General features: G+C 40.0%; 1 protein-coding gene across 1 annotated transcript in view; it reads left to right on the top strand.

Annotated features, from left to right (window-relative positions):
• The window catches only part of ZNF407 (zinc finger protein 407), a 442,536-nt gene that overhangs the window by 350,551 nt on the left and 83,870 nt on the right, over nt 1-8,115 (top strand). The window lies entirely within an intron of this gene.

The raw sequence follows: 8,115 nt of genomic DNA, 5'->3' as shown, positions 1-8,115 counted from the left end.
GGGAATGAAGCCGCAGGTCTGGTGAAGGATTGCTTCCAAGGGTTCAATGGCCACCCATAGGCCTCCCTTCACCTGACTGCTTCTTTTATTTGACACATCAGTTTTATACCCCACCAGCTTCCAAAAAGTCTATGAGATGGTCTGCAATAAAAACACTGTGAAAGTGAATGAAGAAAAATCTGATGATTGGTTCAAAAGCACTTTTTTCCTTTGCAACCTTGGAATTTCTTCTAGATATAATAGAATCTATAGTAATCCATCTTGCTTTGTCATGTAAGAAAATTTTATAAATGCATCTGAGATGTTTGATTCAACAACCTATCTTTTTTTTTCGTTCTTCTGAACTAGCGTCTTGTAACTAAACTTGTGAATTGCTTTTCTTTTTTGTCTATCACTTTGGTTCCCTTGTTTTAAATGTTTTGTTTGTTGGCTTTCATTACATACACTTAATTTAATTTGCCTTCGGTTAGTATCTTTTTGCTTTTTGATTCCTAGAATACGTGTATCTAGTATCTGTGCAAGTGTGGTATACGCTGCTGATGTCAGAGTCACTTGAGGAGGCTGTCTGTTCAAATTCCAGGTCTGCCTGAAGAATCAGAGTGGCTTTGTGTGGGGCTCTGAGATCTCCGTTTTAGCAGTGTTTCACTATGATTCCCATAGCGTTAGAGAAAACGCTTCATTTTGGGTAGATACACTGTGCAGGTAATAACCCCAATTTTGAAAGGAAGGGGTGTTGTTCTAATCTCTAACAAAGTAGAAGTCTCTTTTAAAAATGCCTTCCATTTTGGAAATTCTAGTAAAGGGCATTAAAAATTCTAAGTGCTAAAACTGTTGTTGTTGGTAGCAGTAATGAAGAGGGTCTCTCTGAAGCTATGGGAGTTCTTTTGAATTGGTGTTCCCATATAGGTAACGCATCATATCTCTCTGGCTGATTTCAAGATTCCCTCTTGGTTTCTAATTTCCAAAAGCTTTTTGATATGTCTTCACATGGATTTCTTTGGAGTTATCTCCTTCTTGATCTGTGGGTATCTTTCACCAAATCTGGGGGAGTGTTCAGGCAGTCTGTATTTAAATATGTTTTCAGTTTTGCCGTCTGTCTTCTCTCGCACTCGTGTTCTGATCCTTTGGTACCGTCCCACTGGCCCCTTAGGCTTCGCTTCATTTTCTCCCGCTAGTCTATGTTCTCTCTCATTCAGGTGGGAATTCTGGTGGTCTTTCCTCAAGTTCACAGGGTCTGTCCTCTGTCATCTCCACTGGATGAGTTTTAAAAATTTTTATTGTATTATTCAGTTCTGTGAATCCCATTTGCTTCTTTTTTGTAACATTTTTTTTGCTGGCTGGGGTTTACTGGTTTTCTGTTTGTTTCAGGGGAATTTGTAATTTATGGTGAAAGCACTTAATGATACCTGCTCTAAAATTCTTGTCAGATTATTCCAACATCTGATCCATCTTCACGTTCGCATAGGATAATTATCTTTTCTCATTCACGTAGTGATTTTCCTAGTTCTTGGTATGACAAGTGATTTTTAAAAATTGTATCCAGGACATTTTGTCTGTTATGTTAGGAGACTCTAGATTATATTTAGAGTTTTTATTTTAGTAGGTAGTTACCCTGTTTTGGTTTAGTGTGGACCTTAGCATATTTTTATAGGCTATAATACCAGTGGCGGTTTAGTTCTTATGCTTTTGTGGTGTTATTTCAGTTTGCTTGGTTTTTCTGATGCTGCCCTTAGCTCCCACTTAACTCTACCATGACTGTCTGAGGGAGCAGGATAGGGTTCCCTGGCCATGTGGCTGGGTGTCTCTGCTGGGGTCCCCTACATGCTTCTGTCCACCCCAGGGTCTCTGGGAAGGGGAACAGGGTCTTGGACCCACAAGGCCAAACAGGCTTCCTGGACCAGGCGGCTGGTTATGACTGGGCCTTTTTTTCAAGTTGGGACCTAGAGGACAAAGCATGTCCTACTTATTTTTGTAATCAGACATTTTTATTAAGGGTTTGATTGAGTGTTGATTTATTTTGGTGAGACACCATTTTTTTTAGATGTCCTCTTTTAGCTCTTGGTCTCTTTCACTGACTTCTCTTCTTTTTTCCACCCTTTAAATATCATGATCACCAGTCCTTCCCCTTGCCCACACACTCTGACTGTGTGCCATTACTCACTCATTTCTACCATTGGAGCCAGCGTATTCACAGCCACCATTACCACCTTCCTCTGAACACAGGAATACATGTTAACAACTCCATTCTAGGGAGGACACATACCAGAAGCTATGTGTTCCCTACTCCCTTCTCCCCCCACCCCATACCATAATTCTCATCCTCCTCCTAGTTTCCTGTCTCCTTTACGGCTGGTATTGCCCAAGGGTTGAAGCTACAGACCTTCACCATCGAAGCTAGAGACCTTCACTTCATCTTCCAGGCCTTCATTGCTCTCAGCACCACCTTTACCTGGTCGAATCTAGTCTGGTCTGAGCTTCCCACATCTGGCTTGTTGCCACTGCTGGAGCTCAGACCCTGACCTCCCTTTGTTTCCCACGTTCTAGCTCTGTTGCTTGGCACATACACATTCACAATTGCTATGTCTTCTTGGTGGGTTGACCCATTAGTTTTATCAAGTGTCCCTTTCAGTCCCTAGTGATTTAATTTGCTTTGAAGTCTACTTTATTGGATAACAATATAGCCAATGCTGCTTTAAAAAAAAAAAAGTAATGTTTGTGTAGCATATGTTTTATCCCTTTACTTTCAGCCTACATCTGTCAGTATATTTGAAATGAAACATATATGCTTCTTGTATGCAGCATGTGATTGGGCTATATTTTTTTTTAATCCTCTTTGACAATCTCTGTCTTTTAGTTGGTATATTAAACCACTTAGATTTATTGTAATTATTGATATGTTAGGGCTTACATCAGCCATTTTATTTTTTTGTTTCTCTTTGCTCTCCCTGCTTTTTGTTTCTCAGGGTTGTTGTTCATTCCCCCCCACTGCATTCCTATGGTTTACTTGAACATTTTTTTAGAATTCAATTTTGATTTTTGAGTATTTCATTTTCATATAGCATTTTTAGTGATGACTCTAGCTATTGCATTACATAAACATAACTTATCACAGTTAATTGGTGTCGCCATTTTACCAGTTTGAGTGAAGTATAGAGATTTTGCCTCCCTTTGCTATCCTTGGCGATCCCTCATTTGTAGTATCATTGTGTCTAATACCTACGTACATTGAGAACCATATCAGATGATGTTATAAATTTTGCTACAGCCATCAGACACAATTTAGAGGACTCAAGAGGAGACCGTATGATATAAGCACACCAAATATCCCCTTTGCATCACCAGCAGCAGGTTTTCTAAAGCTTACTGGATGGTCGTCTGTCAGTATTGCCTCATGGTGCCAAGCCAACACACAGTTCCATAAAAGCAAGTTTCTTGGAGGTGATTGAGATAGACATTGATAACGAAATATCTTTTGCCCATCTTCACTTTTATAATATTTGATAGATATTGCTAATATTGTAAAAGTTATAGTAGTATTTAAAACAAATATGGTATATTCGTTTGCTAGAGCCTCTGTAACAAAGTACCGGAGACGGAGGTGCTCAAACAACAGGAATTCACTGCCTCACAGTCCTACAGGCCTGGAGTCCATGATCAAGGTGCTGGTGGGGCTGTGCTCCTCTGAGTGGTGGGGGAGCAGCTGGTCCATATCTCTGCTGGTTTCTGGTGGCCCCTTATTTGTGGCAGCAGAACTCCGGTCTTCTTGGACAGTCTTCACGTGTGCAGGCCTCTGTTTAGGTTTCCCCTTTTTATAAAGACACCAGTCATACTGAATTGAGGGGCCCCCCTGCTCTAGTATGATCACATATTAACGGGTTACATCCACACTGGTCTATTTTCAATGGCAGTTGAATTGATGTATCATAATATATATGAGTATTCAGACCTGTATTCTAATAACTATTATGAAAAGATGTTTACACTCTAAAACATGCACAAATATATGGTGGGGATTATATGCCCTTGCATCCTGTGTGTCCGTGAAGTAGACGCTGGTCCTGTTGTTCAAGCAGCTCACTTCACAGTTGTGATTCACTGCCCTTTCACGTCTTATTAATCATTCTTGAATCCCATCTTGTGGTAGGTATCAGGTTTCTGCCCTTCCGTTTTGGAAAATCTTAATACCTATATAAATCGTAATAATGAAGAGTTAAAACAGAAGAGATCTCCAGAATGGTGGCATTGTCATAGTTTAATTTGCTATTCATTTAAAGATGGTTCTAAGGACATCTCACCTTTTTTCCCTTAGTATCAAATTTCCTTAGGCAGCTTTACCTGATTATGTTAATCAGGCTAAATATGAAACTGTCTTATGTGGAGGGGTTAGAATTTAGAGGCTATGTTTATACCTTTCAATAACATTCATTATGACTTATATAGTGAAAACTACCAGTAATAATGTACATTTTTTTTTCTTTTGTTCTAAAACTTATTAAATGCTCTCCATGGCAGTTAGGGGGTTGTAGCATGAGGTGACACTATGTAGGACTGCCGTGGCTGTTTATGTAGTAGAAGTTTCTGATATTATCCCTGCAAGTGCAGAATAAATCACCGTGGCCCTCGAAACTCCCAAAGTATGTGCTGTGTTACAGTACATCTAGTGAAATTCGGCGCTTTCCAGAAATCGTTCTTCTGCTCAGCTTCTACTTTGCTCTGTCTTTGGGAGGACAAGAATGAGAAACACTTTGAAATGAAAATACTAGTAAAATCTTAGATCATATCGATTTACTGATTTTTATACACAATGTGTAGAACCGGGGGACTGTGCCATTAATACACACTTAGGTGATGCAGGATTTTGTCTTAATATGCTCAGTCTTTATTTATATAAAGCATAATTCTGAATCCATTTGAGTAATGTACATTTAGCATAAGCAGAGTTGTAGTCTGGCATTATTAAAATGCATAGAGTCGACATCCTGGGCTTCTGCTGAAATATGCTTTTAATTGAAGCAGAATTATGTCGATATATTATCCATGTAAGTCTGGTTATATCACAGTATTGGCTTGCATAGTAGCTCTTTGCTCCATGAAAACTGTATAGTAACCCATATGTTGTGTTTATGAATTTAAATATTCTATAGTGTGTGTAGATCTGAATTGCTTGATATAGTGTTATCTAAGCATATGTTCTCTTGTGGAAGATGCATCTTATAGCCAAGTAGTTTTGAAAAGGATTTGTCAGTTGTAATTATATTTGCCAATGATTGAAGGTCATTCATAAAAACACACATGGCTTGTTTAATAGAAGCTCTACTTTGAGCTTTTGAAATTTAAAAAAAAAAAGGAAAAAGGGAAACATTCATGGATGGCACATTTTGTTTACTTTTATAATTTTATTAAATTGTAATTCACACTTTCCATGATAATTCTAAGGGAAAAATAGCTTATAGGTACCACTGTTTCTCTGCAGATTAAATTTCAGTGTTCTAAAGAAGAGCTTAAAATGATCAACATCAGTGAGTTACACTAATGAAGCCTTGATTTTTCTAATTTCAACCTGCAAAAGGAGGTCTTTGGGGCATGAGAATGTGGTAACATATGGTATCTGTTTAATAAGTAATGCTCAGAAAAGAATTGGTGCCTGATACCAATGCAGCTTATAGTCCTTGGTAACGTTTTCTTTTCTACTGTATGTTATTATAGCCAGTGTCCACACACACAGACGAGCTCGATGGTGGTGATGGGGCTGTTTCCCCTCATGCCACTGTATACAGAGAGGGTTTCCTGTTCAGCTAATTTAGGACCTTTCTCTTTTTAATGACATGCCTTAAATACCAACTGAATTTAAAATATTTCCTGCATACACACATAATCTGATTTTGATCGTTTCAGTCTGTGCTGCTTTTACAGAGGTAGAGGCTCTGTTTTAGAGTTTCGCCTGTGTCGGGCGAGCCTCATGGAGGTGGAGTCTCACATTCTCGTTCCAGATTGACTGACCCCAAGTGTCAGCAGCCGTCCTGCATCGCAGTCAGGAATAACCACATTTTGAAGCCGTGAATCCCGTGGTCATTAACTGTTTCCTCATCAGTAGACTGTTGTCCTCTTTCTGTCACATGAATTTCTTCTTGTTCAAAGGAATGAGTTTATCAGTGTCCCTGTGCCCCTCTTCTCACTTCATGGTTCTTATTTTATTTATAGAGATAACATTTGCTTTTATCAAGCTCTTTGTTCTGCGTGGCAAGGATTTCTTTGTACACGTCCAGCCCTACAGGTTGGTTACAGACCTGCAACCTGTAATTCAATAGAACAGTGCCCTGTTTACAAAGTCCCGGTTTCCTGTGCTGTCAGTTAGGGCGATCAGCACAAAGACCAAGCGCTTTTGGAACTAAATAAACAATGAGAAAAACATTCAGGGCTGCCAGTAACCCTTCACAGGTAATTTAACAGCCTTTGACTACAAGGCGTCAGTTGCTGTAGATGTCTGCCGAGTATGAAATCTGACATTCTGTCTTGCCATGTTCCGCCAATAGCTCTCAGCGTAATCTCTTGCTGAGGTTCACTGGAGCCCCTTCAGAGCATTGTGCTTTCAGACCGAGCCTAAGTGGGCCTATTATGACAGACATCCGCACCTGCATTCTGTCACATGTGCGTGTCATGTAGGTTTCTGATAGGGAGCATCAGATTATTTAAAATTGGGGGATTAACTAAATTGAGAATTTTCCCCTGGTCTATGAGGAAAACATCTCTACTGACAAGTTCAAGCCCTTTGAACTGTTCCAGAAAGGCTTAAATGCTAACGTATAGGCTACTATACCTCGGAGGAGCAGTATGGGCTGGACAGGCAGAAAACAGAAAAGGCTTGCTGTATCCTCTGGCACAGAATTTTAACCATTTAGACAATTAGTGTTTTTGTTTAAAACCCTGTGTTTATGTGTTTTTAATTTAACGTGTTTGCTTTCTGATACATTTGATGGCTTTGCTGATGGTCTGGATACTACTTGCAGTAGCTGTTTGTGATTGTTTGTGTGTTTCAAAGCCAACAGAAGACATCTGTGAGTGAAAGTGAGGTGACTTGAGTCGGTGTGGATCAGTCAGAAGTCTCCTCTGGCTAACATCAGTAACCAAATGACAGTGCAGAGCATAACGCCAGCCAGCAAACAACAGAGGCGGCCCTGCCTGCATGTTCAAAGCTGCCGTCCCACGCACCTTGCTCACACGCACCAACCATCTGCACGAGGAAGTGATGGTGCAAGCAGCTTACGTTCCTTGTGTTTCCTTTCCAGACATTTCATATCTGCTTTTCAGTAGAGCATCTCAGGCACATTTTCTAAGACGAGATGGTTCGTTTAAACTCCTTCCTGAATGTATATCTAAAGAGATATGAATAAAGAATAGGAGAAGTAAAAGATTTATCTTTTAAATATGTAATTGAGTGGGAAGTATAGAGTTTGAATAGAAAACCCAAGTGTCTGCTGGATCCCGGCAGACACTGTAGATGATTGACACAGTGGGGAGTGGGTCTGTTGACTGGCTCACCTGATGCGCGCCAACGTGGGAGAGCCTACGCCATCGCTCTTTTCCATTCATGCCAGGCTCGCGGGTTTCAGTTTCGCAGTGTTTCGCCCTTTCTGACTTCTCCTGAATTTGGGAATCTTCTAAAATATTTATTGGACATTTGGATTTGATTTTTTGGTGAATTTTCTCTCTATCCTTTCCTCGTTTTCCTATTGGATTTTTTGTAATTTTCATGTAAGTTTTCAACATTGGTATATTAAAAATACTGACGTTAGTCTAACTTTCAGGTATGTGTTCAAGATTTCTCTCTTCTTCATTGACTGTGCTTAGGCATCTTTTGTCTTACATCGTATTTTTCATTATTACCAAATCAGGTTGTATAACATGAAGTCCTGAGAGGGGAGGTGGGCCATGAAAGCCTTCACAGTTGTGGTTGTAACAAACTGAATGAGAAGCCAGTTAAAACAAGAGGCGCAAGAAGAGCGTTGCACAGACTACCACGAGCAAACACACTGATGCGAGGAAAGTGCCCGCCTCACGCGGGGGCCGGCGAGCAGTGGTACAGAAGAAGAACGAGGGAGTAGTGCAGATTTTGGA

Source organism: Ursus maritimus, unplaced genomic scaffold, assembly GCF_017311325.1.
Source record: "Ursus maritimus isolate PB19 unplaced genomic scaffold, ASM1731132v1 scaffold_18, whole genome shotgun sequence".
NCBI lineage: Eukaryota > Metazoa > Chordata > Mammalia > Carnivora > Ursidae > Ursus > Ursus maritimus.
Note: the sequence above shows the minus strand (reverse complement) of the source record. Positions and strands in the feature narration are given on the sequence as shown.